The 13,617-nt window shown below is 32.4% G+C and overlaps 1 pseudogene across 1 annotated transcript; it reads left to right on the top strand.

The window, feature by feature from the left end:
- Positions 1-11,501: 11,501 nt before the first annotated feature.
- Positions 11,502-12,044, top strand: AT5G28469 (annotated as a pseudogene). Its single transcript has one exon.
- The last annotated feature ends 1,573 nt before the right edge of the window (positions 12,045-13,617 follow it).

Genomic DNA, 13,617 nt, shown 5'->3' with positions numbered 1-13,617 from the left:
GGGAGGGAAAGGGAGTTTGACAGCTCATCACAAGAAAAAACAAAAGTGAAGCAGATCTGAGGCTCTCTTTGGTAACATTGCATAATAGCATAATAATATAAGTTGTAGAATCAATTCGCATAATGAAAATTTGCAGAATAAAAATTTATAGAATGATATAATTTTAAAAATATGTTGATTGGATATATTTTGCAAAATGATAGACTAAAATATTATATTAATAATATATTTATATACATATGTATGTATATTTATACTTAATAAACAAAATAATATTTTAAATAAATTTTAAGTAATATCTTATAATAAAAAATAGAAGATTATTAAAATTTTATTAAAAATTTGTGAATATGTTTTCTTATATTATTAATGATATTATTTTTGTGTAAACAATTATATTTGTTTCTTTTATAATTGCTAATATTTAGTATGTATAGAATAATAACAATTTATTATGCAAATAAGCAACTATATACCCACTTTTTTCATAATAAATTTTTACTTGTAATTTTACGCGAAAATACAAATCCTGCGTTTTTCGTTTTCTAACACAATTGTGCAGATTTTTTTGATTGGCCAAGTTCTTGCATACTCGCATAAGAAAAGGCCATTATGCGATTATGCGTGTTACCAATCAAAGCTGGAGAGTCTGGTGGATATGGTGGTTCCGGTGGAGTTGGTGGAGATGGTGGCTCCGGTGGTGGTGCACGAGGTGACCTCTAAAGGAGGAAACCGACCAATGACAATGGTAAGCGACGAGAATGGCTCGCATTCGACAGAAAAAGAGAAGTCATCTCAAGTGAAAGGCTCGCTCGAAAACTTTAACGTCACCGGAAAATGAGATTCACTAGAGAGATCTCACCTTAGGAGTAGTACCGATCATGGACGAAGGCAGTCGGAAGAGCAATAGCGGTGAAGGAAACTCATCTCGACCAAGGTTTGCGGCTACCTTAGTTTTTGTGCCTGGGAGAAATTGTTTAGAGCGAATTAGCTATTGCTTACCTATTTGTTGGTCTTTTAAATTAAATTCTTTAAATCCATTATTTTAACCTTATTAATTTCTCATTAATCATATATATGAATGAAGGTTAACTCTCTCCCAGAGAATGACACGTCAGCACACAAGAAAATGACACATGTTTTTTTTGAAATAACTCTTTAACTTCTCGCCTCCTCTTCTACGTAAAATGTTTTGAGAAGCTAGGAAGCTTAAACATTGGAGACCGTCACCTCAACTCTCAAAATTATATAAATGCTCCAATGCTAATTCTCAGTTTCACGGGTCATCGGCATGCTCGATCACCCAACGATTCGTAAATCCAATGGCGAGAAGACTTAGTCACTCTTTTCTCAAACACTTGATTCTCTAAAGCTTCCTTATATCCGTTCAATAACAATATCCTATTTCTCCATTAATAACCCATTGATCTAATGCGTTAAGATCCTAATTCTCGATTTTCTTAAGAAGAAAGCGTGTTGGAAGAGCGACCACTCGAAGAGGACTTGACTCTCGCATTTAGAAGGTACAAAACGTAGGTTCTAATTTCAATTGATACATATCGTTCCTAGGGTTTTTAGTCATCATATCCATTGGATTAACTCCGCCTTCTTTTGTAATGATTCTTGAGTCGATCACTGTCGAATCTTTTTTCTAATTCTCAATCTTCCTTTGGTTTTACTGGTCGCTTCTAAAACCTTAATCGGCGGATTGGAAGTGAGTTTTTTGGAACTTGATGAAATACCGTGGATTTCCTGGTTCTGTTGTAGCCTGAGAGGAGTTAACAATAGGTTGAAGTCAAATGGCGCAAGATCGATTTGTTGGATTTGTAAAATCAAACTCTTTGTGACTTCACGAGTACTCGTGAGAGCATAACTTTTGGCTGACAATGCTCTGTTGTCATCGACCACTTAAGGTTATGATTTTTACTTTTTATGTTTTGTTTTTTGGGGTTTTCCCTCCGCTTTTCCCAAGATTTATGATTATGGTTTGTTACTAAACTTTCTTGGCACCATGAGCAGTAGCACCAAGAGTTTAATGTTCAAGGTTTTGTCTGTCTGTCTTCTTCGTTTATGATTGTTTTTGTTAAGAGATTAGCTAATGTGTGTTGTACTAATTTCAGATTTTATGGTTTGTGTTAAAACGTTGGTCATGCAAAAGTTGTTCTTTGACTACAAGTTTCATTATTTACCATTTTATATGTTTACTTTTGCAATAGTGGCTTACTTTAGATTGTCTAATTCTTTGATTTGTGCGACTAAGTTTGTGTAATTTGTTTGATTTGTGTGACTAAGTTCTACAGTTGACTTGAAGATAAGAATAGTTGCACTTGATGGGAAGTGTATCAAGTTGCAATTATAGGACACAAGGGGTCAAGAACGTTTTCATACTATAACCATAACTAATAAGGCTGATTTGACGTTGTTGCTTAGAAGTCATGAACGATATTTACTATGCATGCACATTCTTATATCTAACTAATGCTTCTACTTGTATTGGTTGATTGATTCCCCACTCTTCTCTCAATAATAAGTTGAATATTTTGATACTGTCAAGAAGTAAAAGATAATTCATTTGTTTATGCAGTTTATTTAAAACGTTTTTAACCATATTTTCTCTTGCAGCATATTATTACAAGGGAGTGATGGGTATACTCCATGCCGACAATGTAAGAGATGAGTCATCCTTCAACAATATGTCGTTGTCTTTTTTTCTGTGTCTTGATATTCTTTGTACTTTGTAAAGTCATTTTTACAATGACATTTTTAGAAAGTAAAGTCATTTTTACAATGACATTTTTAGAAAATGGGATTGTCATCAGACTTGTGGTAATTGAATACGATTCTTTCAATAGACATTAGGAACTGGATGAAGAACTTCGAGCAACGTACCTCAGATAATGTTAATAAAAGATTGGTTGGTACAAAGGTGACATTGATGACAGCAAAAGGGTATATATTCTTAAGTTGAATGCTTAGTTTAATTTCTTGATTTTTAGGTTGTAGGATAATGATGATGGTGTTCTTCTTCAGGTTGCCCCAACAATGAAGGGCTAAGCTTTAGCTGAGTATAGAATCAAATTCTTTAAGACGGGGACCTAGATAAAAACATAACACATATGCCATTTTCATTAATGTGTTCTTTAGATTAACGATGTGATCTAAAGAGATGCAGAGTGCAAAAACAAACCTCAATATTATAAATCTTTTCTTTTCAATCGCCAAAGGCATACAACAAAGATTAACAGAAACTGATACAAAGGTAGGGGTATGAATTGAAGGGTCCTACTACTAATATTTCCTTTTCATATTATTATTACTGACATTATCGTTGAGTACAAAATATAAGTACTGTTATTGTAGCTTTGCAACCTCAAGGGTGGTACGATATTGGTGTATCATGTGAATGAGAGACAAAGCAAAAGAAGTCACGTGCAAGTGAGGAGACACATGAAAAGGAAGCTTGCTTGAAGAAAAATATATTCTTAGGATCTAAAAATATCTTTCACAAACTCTGTTTGAGTTTAAATAAGGAGAGATATCGATTTAGAGAGATTATGCTTTGATGTTGTGAGAGTTCTTTGTGAGACTTTGACTAAGCAATTGTTTTGATAATCAATCAGATCATCTTTCTAATTGAATATCGTATTTGGAATTGGAGTTTGGGATATCAACAACCTAACAAAGGCATCAACATCACTTAACGAGCTGCTGCTTCATCCTCTACTACAACTGAGAAATCGGCTTCCTATAGTTACGTTTAGGAGTATGGGCTGTTGATTTGTACCTTCTAGCTAAGATGGGGATGACAGGATTTGGCAAGGTACGCTACGGAAAAATCTATAATTTATCTTAGTAGACACACAATTGTTTTGACTTGTGTCAAATTGGACGGTGATAGAATTATTGATACAAGATATGTTTGGAATAAGAATCCATCTATCTCAGACCATTTAGAAAAAGTAAACTACATAGCTTGATTTCTTTTAGAACAACTACTGAATTTACATTTTACAAATAAATGCATTTAGATTCTTTCTATTTTTTTAAAAAAAATCTAAAATTACAATAACCAACTCGACGGACACCAAACAAACATCTCTCTCTATCATTTTGGCATATCACCTTCAAGATTTAGTAAGCCATGACACGTTAAAAATAAAATTTAAAAACACCTTACGGATTGCTATATAAATCAATTGGAAGCCGTCACGGCCTACTCAAATCAACTTCCGTGTGGTAATCAGTCTCATAGCTGATCATCCGATTCAATCCAACCACATACCAGAAAAAACAAAGATTTCTTACAAATTAAAGATTCAAGATGCTTTATAAAAAATCTACAACAAAAACCCGCGCGTAGCGCGGGCACTCGCCTAGTCACTACTAAAAGAAGCATATTGAAGCTTCTCAAACCATCTACATCAGCGTTCACAAACTTTCTAAAATTATGCTACATAATCACATCATTTAATGACAAGCCCGTTTTGTTGGGCTGTGGTTTGTCGGGCTGATATGCTATTAAGAAGCCCATACACACTACATCAAAGGATAACGACAGAACCACTTACATGTGTTTTGGGCTAAATCGATATTAAGAAACCCATGTAGACAAGATAAGCACTATGATGCCACATCAGCAAAAAAACCTACGTAAATCCTGAAGCCAAATCTTCTCTCTTCGCCAAAACATTTAGGGAAATTTGTAATTAAAACCTAAATTTTTTTAATAATTTGAAAACTAACACCTCAAAAATTAGAAGACAATATTGTGTATAATATATGTAATAAAGACAACTTTAACTTCTATTTGTAACCCACATTCTTCCTCTTCCTATACTTAATTTTTTTTACTGCAACTTATTTTCTGCAACTCCAACTCATATCATAACTATTCTAAATATTTTACACCATCACATCCACCACCAACTCACCATCATTTTTCACTGTCAATACCACAACCGTATCGCCGCAACCACCACCGTCAACGTCACTGTTAGTGCCACCACTACCATTATCATCATCACCACCTCCGTTACCGTCACCACCACTACCACCGCTACCGTCAACAACACCACTACAATTTTTCTTGGTTTCTTGGGTTGCCAATGTGGTATCTCATAGGGTATAGGTTTTTTGGATCAGATCGGTTTAACTCGATCCTTTGTTAGTGTAATGTTCGTTCTATACAATTTATTCTCATTCTATAATATTTTATTTGTGTATTTTAGTCAAATATTATTCACTATTTTGAATAATTTGTATTAGATTTCAAAATTTTAAATCATGTTATGAACAGAAAAAATATATGTTTTATTAAAAAAAATTAGAAGATGTAACTAGTTATTTTTATGAGAGTAATTCAACATTGAAATTATTTGGGGATAATATCAATTTTGTCGTGTCATCATTATTCTCTCTCTTCTTCCACTCTTATACATACATCTTCTTTACCTTTCTTTATTTTCTCATACACGCCCTCCTACAACGAATGAAAAGGACAAACTAGATTTTTTAAATACAAATCATGTTACTTATTCAGTTTCTCATATTATTGTGTTAGAAATTTAATTACTTTTTCCAAAATGGCTACTTTTGCAAAAGACCCAAACGTTGAAGGTCACCAATTTTTTTTTTTCCATTTCATTTCTATAAGTAAAAACTTGTGCATGCCACAATTGTTTATTAATTTTTGAAAATAGTGACTTGATTTTTTGGTTGTGATAACTGTTACTCAAAAAAATTAATAATTTTCCTTTATATTGGTTAATGAAATTAAATAATATACTTTCAAACAAATTGAATATTATTTTATTAATTAAATATCAATTATTTAAAATTGATATAAACCTTTAAAATCACCAATTATTATTGTTGTAAATATTAACGTCATTTGATAAATTGATACCACTACTAACATAATTTCTATCAATTAATTTAAAAAATGCATCACCTTTTTGCGACTGATGCATATTAACACTAACTTATGCAATAATTATTATATGACCATTGTTTTTACGTTTTTTTAATCCTGTCTTTTTTATATACGATTAAAGAAGTATGTAGTTTATTAATAATTCTTTTAAGGGTTTCTTCTATAATTCTGATTTTAATAAAAAGTTATATTTGTCTTATTAATTTTTCAAATTTTATAATTAATTTACATGTTAAAAAATACACTATACCCCGGATACACCATGTATACAAATACATATACTAAATATATAATTATATATACAAAGGGACACATCAATTCTGTAATAAATTTAATAGTATCTATGTTTAAATGATACCAATAATAAATTGATAAAATTTTAAAATTTATAAATTATACAAGTAAACATTTACAGACAAACATACATGAAATTCGTAATATATACATAAGTAAAATTTATAAACTAACTACAGCATGAATACCCGTGCTACACTGGCCTAGTTTTATTAATTAAACATTAATTATTTGGAATTGATATAAACCCTTAACATCACCAATTATTATTGTTGTAAATATTAATGTGATTTTGGTAAATTGATACCACTACTAACACAATTTCTATTAACTTATGCAAAAATAACATTACCTTTTTGCGACTGATGCATATTAATACTAGTACACTAATCGATGCAAAATATTTGCACCACCACTTGTAGAATCACTTATATAAGTGATTTAAAACTAATTTGCCTCAATTATAAATGATGCAAATATATAAAATAAGCGATGTAATTTTTTTTTTGGTAGTACATATTTATATGTTATATTAATTTGTTTCAAAATAATTTATTTTGGTTCCAAAATCTAAAGTCACTCTATTTCATAATAAGTGATGTTTTAAGAATTCTTTTTTTTTTTTTGTGATATATGAAGACAAGTGACATATCAAGACAAGAGAAATATTAACTTGTGACATATCAAGACAAGTTACATATGCGGACAAGTGAAATATTAACTTGTGACATATCAAGACAAGTGCATTAACACAAAATACATATCATACATTACAATGCAATATCATACAAGTGCAACACTAAAACAACATCATATATAATCATACTACATCAGACAATAGACTACATAGACATTGAAAACTAATGAAGACATTTAACAAAGAAGGAGCTCCAAATTAAAACTTAAAATTTAGGACCAAAAATCTGTGATTAGCTTATTCTTTAGGGCCAAGTTAATGTCTAATAGAGGATCGGTTCTTGAAAGTAGACTTTCAAGCATCTGATGCTTGATGTGCTTCTCTTTGCTATCTCAATCCTTCTTCTTAAACTTCCATAAACTTTGAAATTATTCCACTGACTGGCCTGCTTCTCCTTTAACAGTGGATAATTATTTTCCTTTCGCTTTTGTTGCCTTCACACAAGGAGGCGACTCATTATTCCATCATCTTCAACATTGATTGGTTGGGAACTTGCATTACCATGAATGTGGCTTCATCTTCACTTCATTCATTAGATAATTGTGCACTAAAGGTAGTGACTTCAAATGATCAACTCGCATACCAATTGATGTCTTCTTGTTTACTATGCAATAGTTTGATGAAACTCGAAAACTCATAAAATGGATTCATATCATCCATTTTTTAGTGGTTGTGGGAGTTAAAATGAGACATTCAGAGAAAACTGAAGGTTGAAGAAGAATGAAAATGTTAGACTTTGTTTAATGAAGATGAATTTATCACTAGTGATAACAATATTTACCTAATCTAAACCAACTAAGCATTGATAACAAGCATTTATCTCAAAGAACATACCAAACATTTATCTCAAAAAAACTGTCCTCATCAACATTTACCAAACATTAATCACAGATAACAGTAAAAACAATTAGTTTTGATGCTCAGTTAACTAATCTATACACTTAACTATATACCAAACTCAAACTGACAATCAATAAAACAACAACCACTTTGAACTGTACCTTGATTTACTAGCTGATAAATCTATGTCAGCTCCACTTGTGACATTCGTATAAACAAGCACTCCATTTAAGCTCACCAAAACAGACACAAAAAATTCTTATTAGCATACACATCATACATTAAAAATTCAAATTGATTCAAGCAAATAAAAGAGATATACATATCAATTTCAAACTGCTTATTGATTCCAAATAGAGAATGATTATTCGACACAATCTAGAAAAAAACAATCAATCTAGATTTCAATCATGACAAAGAACTATAACAGAATCCCCAAATATATTCAACTTCAACCATTAAAGATGCTATAATTTGTTAGTCAGAAACTATTTACTTTATATCAAACATTCAATGACTCAATTCGATTCAATCCTGACAAAAAAATATCAAAGAAACCCACATGGTTTTCAATTTACCCTAATTTGTTTATCCATAACTATGAACTCTAAACAAACATTCAACGACTCATCCTCACTTCAATCATGCCAAATAACAAACACATAGCCTCCAATTTATTTAAAAAAAACCTTATCAATGCTTAGAACAAAAAATCCTAATTTACAAAACAAAACCCTAAATTCAAAAAATTCAAAGAACCTTAAAACAAACATCAAATTTTCCAAATTAAATAATGATAAACTGCATAAAAGAAGTAGATTCTTACACATTACAAGATTCCTTCATCGAGTACTCTCCTGAGGTGGATATGGATCTCCGGTTTCAATCATTACTCAGCGCATATTGTGACCAGCGGCTCTACAAATGACGAATCTGGCCCAACCACTACTCATACAACATACAGACCACCTCATTTCTACCCTCAATCGTCGGAGAAAATGTCACTCTCCACCGCCATCACCGTCGCATCATCTCGCCCAGAGAGAGAGAGAGAGAGAGAGAGAGAGAGAGAGAGAGAGAGAGATTCTTGTAACCGAGCAACAATGTTTGTGACTTAGTGAATTCCGAGTCGGGGAAGATCGAAAAAGGCAAAAAAAAAAAATCCTGATTTGTCAAAAGATCCAGCCAATTATAACGTGACACGTAAATGTCTCCCATGCCTTCCAAAATCTCTTTCAAGAGAGACAACTCTCTCTATAATAAATTATTCTAGTTAATTTTTTCACACTTTTAATCAGAGAATCAATGGGGAGAGTTCTAGTTTTGAACCATTGGAGATGCTCTTAGTTTACTATGTCACAAATGGTATTTATCCGAAATGGACAACTTTTATTCAATCTACTCGACTTCCACAAAGTTCGGAAAGCAACTTTATTTGCTACACATGAAGAAGCGGTCCGTATAGATGTCGAGCGTGCATTTGGAGTATTGCAAGCTCGCTTCAAATTATTAACAACCCAACTCTTGTTTTGAATAAGGAAAAAAAATAAAAATATTATGAAGTATATATTATATTAAACAATATGATAGTAGAAGACAAACGAGATGGGTACAACACTATCTTCCTACTGCGATTGCGGCGTAGTAGTCCCTATCTTCCTCTTCTTTTCCGGCGAGGACGACATTGATGACAAAATCGCCGGAGTCTGATCAACCTCTCGATTTCTTATACAATGTACATGCCTCTAAAGTAACGGCGTATCTACACGGAGTCACGGATCCCGTCAACCTCTCGATTTCTTATACACTGTACGGGCGGCGTATCTACACGGATCCCGTTATATTTTCTCTATTAGTTTACAACTTAGAGAAATAATGGGATTAGGTAAATTACTAAATTAATGTGTATCAGGTGGATTTAACAGGGAAAATCAGAAAATTTAGAGAATTATATTAAAATTGGAAATGTGTACTTTGCTAGTTATAGTATAAAACTCTGAAAAAGAGTTGTGAATGAAACTTCATTTTATTATCGTCGTCAACTCCTACATATTATTCAGAAATATTAATACGAAAGCAAGTTGGGAATTCAATGGGCACAATTGCTGCAAACAATTCAGATTTGAAATAAAATTAATAAAGAGGGAGAGAGATGTGTTTAGAGGTTGAAGATGGCAGCACCACTTGAAGGCTTGGAGGCAAAGAGGTAAAACTCCATATCTTCTTCCTTTACCACTCCTTTCTCTATTCTCTTTTTGTAATATTTCTCCTGAGTAAATACCACCAATCCATTTCTTTTACTCAGAATAAGATAAAAATAATGTTTTTGTCCAACAACCATGAGGAAGCTATTTATTACCTTGACTGCTACAATGAATTGAGTAACGCCAGATTCCTTGACCAAGACCACAGCGATTTTGTCATCAATGTAGTCCTCGCAGGAAAAGAAGAGGAAGATAGTGACTACTACGCCGCAATATAATAAAAATATTATGAAAGTATGTCGTCAAGTTTGATGTTTTAGAATTTCTACATGTTGAAGGAAACCAAGCTTCACAAATCGATTTATCGTATTCTACAGGTACGCCTCAAAATCTCGAAAATATGATGGGCATTCGAAATCAAGTTTGTGATCAAAATATGCATTAATAATTGAAAATTGATTTGGTTGAGCTTATATGGACATAATTTCGCAACAATCCAACTGAACAACTTATTGTTTCTCTTTTTTTTTTTTTTGCAAATTTATTTCAAATGTATGAAATTAATATATATTTAATATGTTATGAATTGTAATAGTCTTTCAGTTTTATGAATTAAAATAATTTTTAAAATTTTTATTTATTTCGTTACCCGAGAACCCCACAAAGAGTGACTACCATTGGAATTTGCAAAATTAAAAAATAACAACATAAGCTCTAATCTCATCAAATTCAAAAATTTATTCTTAAAAAATGCTGAGAATCCGTTGGGGCCTCTCACCATTGGAGATGCTCTAATGTGATGTTTTAAAACGATCTCTCAACTATGTCTTAAAAAAATAATGGTACTACAATATATACCGATTAGTCTCTCTCCTTTTTACATGTCCCATCTTTGCGTTTAGTTCCAGATTTCTTAAAAAATATGTGAAATTGTCTTTGAGTACAATTACAATTATCATGTGATCAAGTGTTGGATCATATTAGTGGAAGATTATGTGGTTATGAAAATCACACTCACAAAAAGGAGAATATCGAGTCATTGAAGTTCCTGATGCAAGAGCTCGTAGAGGTACGTGATGATTTTTTGACAATAGTTAAGATTGAGGAAGATAACGGTCTATAAAAGTTTGCTCAAGTCTAGTAATGGCTATTGAGGGTCGAAGGTATGGAGTCTCAAGTGAATGATTTGTTAAGTGCCAGCACAAACGAAATCGAACATTTTTGTGTGTAGTATTTGTTCTAAAACTTATAAATTAAGCATTTTTTACAGTAAAACAATATTCAGGAAGTTGAAAGAAGTCAAAAATCTTAAAGCTAAAGAATAATATTTTGTAGTGGTTACAAGCAAAATTGTAATTCCTAAGTTGGAGAAGAAGTACATTTCACCTACAGTAGTTGGTTTGGAAATGGTCTTTCAACGGGAATGGAACCTTCTCTTGAAAGATGATGTAATAACTCTAGGATTTTACGGTATGGGTGGAGTAGGCAAGATCACAACCCTACCTCAGATCAATACTTTGATTCAAGAAATTGATTTGATATTGTGATTTGGGTTGTGGTGTCTAAAGATTTGTCAGATTGAGAGTATTCAAGAACAGATCGGCAAAATACTAGGGTTTGGTAAGGAATATTGACAATAGACAGAAAAGGAAAAGGCTATTGACAAATATAATATCCTTAGTAGAAAGAGATTTATATTGTTATTGGACGATTTATGAAGTGAGGTGGATCTAAATAAGATCAGTGTTCCACTTATAACACAAGAAAATGGATGAAAAGTATTGTTGACCACTCGGCAAGAGGAAGTTTGTAAAAAAACTGAAGGTAAATGATGATATGGAACTTAGTTGTTTGGCACCAGAAGATGCATGGAAATTGTTTCAAAGAAACGTTGGGAGAAGTCGCACTCAGAAGTCATCCACATATTCCCAAACTTACAAGAAAAATTAGTCAAAAATGTTGTTGCTTGCAACTTGCTCTTAATGTTATTGGCACGGTGATATCATATAAAAAGACGATAGAAGAATGGGGTCGAGGAATCGAAGTTTTAAGTTCAGTTTCCAAGTACGTAAGATAAGATTCTTCATATTCTGAAGTTTTGTATGATAATTTGAACGATGAAAGAGTATAATCGTGCTTCCTATATTGCTCTCTATTTTTGGGAGATTACGAAATAAGGAAAGATGAGTTGATAGATTTTAGATATGTGAAAGATTTATAGAGGATACGATGATGGAGCTGATAAACCAAGCCATGATATAATTAGTTCATTAGTTCATGCACATTTATTGATGGATTGTGTTTGGTAAGAAGAGTAAAAATGCATGACGTGATTCAGGAGCAGTGTCGTGCCCAGGGTTATTGGGGGCCAAAATTTTTTTTTGTAACAAAACTTTTAAATAAAATAAATGTAAGAAAATTCCAAACGATAAAGTTTAAAAATAAAAGAAATAAGAAACAAACAAAACACTAAGACACGATCTTCCTTCCTTCGGTCTTGATAAAATCTTTCACCATATGCTCATAATCTAGGTTCCTAACTAGTTTTCTCTCTATGGATATGATAGCTAAACCATTTAATCTTTCTTGTGACATAGTTGATCGCAAATAAGACTTGATCAACTTTAACTTTGAAAAGCTTCTTTCAGCTGAGGCAACATAAACTGTAATCGTCAACAATATTCGATAAGCAATCCATTCGTTTGGATAACAACCTTCCATTCTTTTTAAAAAGTTCAACACCTCGATAGGTCTCTTGCAATCTTCTGGCAAAGCATCTTTTAGAACTGATAGTTCAAAATACAGATCATCCCCAATAACGTCTGAATGATTTTCATGTTTTAAACATTCTTCAAGATTTGCACAAGACGCCATCAAACTATCATCACTTGCAGACTTCAGTTTATCCAAATCAAATAGGAAACCAAATGTTTGTTCATACTTTTCAAATTGCTCAAATCTGGTCTCAAGAGAATATAGAGCTTGATCCATAACTTGGATGAAATAAGAAATTCTAAAGCACTCTTCAGGAGACAAATTCACAGTTTCGTCAACTCTCTCAGGTTCCTCGCCAAAAACTTCTTTCTTCTGATGACACGTTTTTTCCTAGTAAGAAAAATGGTTTCAATCTCCATAGATTCTGCTATAGGTTGAACATCTGATTTTGCACTCTCAAAACCCGTGTCTCGATACTTTTGAAAAAAGAAACAAGTCCTTTTAACTGGGAAACAACAACTTCAATATTCATGTCTTCTGACTGCAAACTCTTGCTTACGGTGTTAACAGCAAATAGAAGTTTGTACCAAATTACCATAGACAACAAGAATTCATAATGACCAATCCCATGTGTTTCACTTGTCGCAAGACATTCAGCATCACTTTGTGCTTTTGGATCATCAGTCGTTTCTGCTATATAAATCAAAGCTTCTCTTATTTTTCGAGCTTGAAATCTTATTGCCTTTACGCATTCAACATGACTCTCCCAACGAGTCTGTTATAAATTTTTAACCGTCAAACCTCCCATCATATCTTCTAAGATCTTCTACCGCTTAATTGAATATGCAAATAAACAATAAATATGCTGGATTATCCCAAAAAATAAAATTGCTTTTTAAGAAGTGGTCGCTATATCACAAAGTGCAAGATTACGG

The sequence above is a fragment of the Arabidopsis thaliana genome, chromosome 5 (genome assembly GCF_000001735.4).
Source record: "Arabidopsis thaliana chromosome 5, partial sequence".
NCBI lineage: Eukaryota > Viridiplantae > Streptophyta > Magnoliopsida > Brassicales > Brassicaceae > Arabidopsis > Arabidopsis thaliana.
This window is presented reverse-complemented; position numbering and strand designations above follow the sequence as displayed.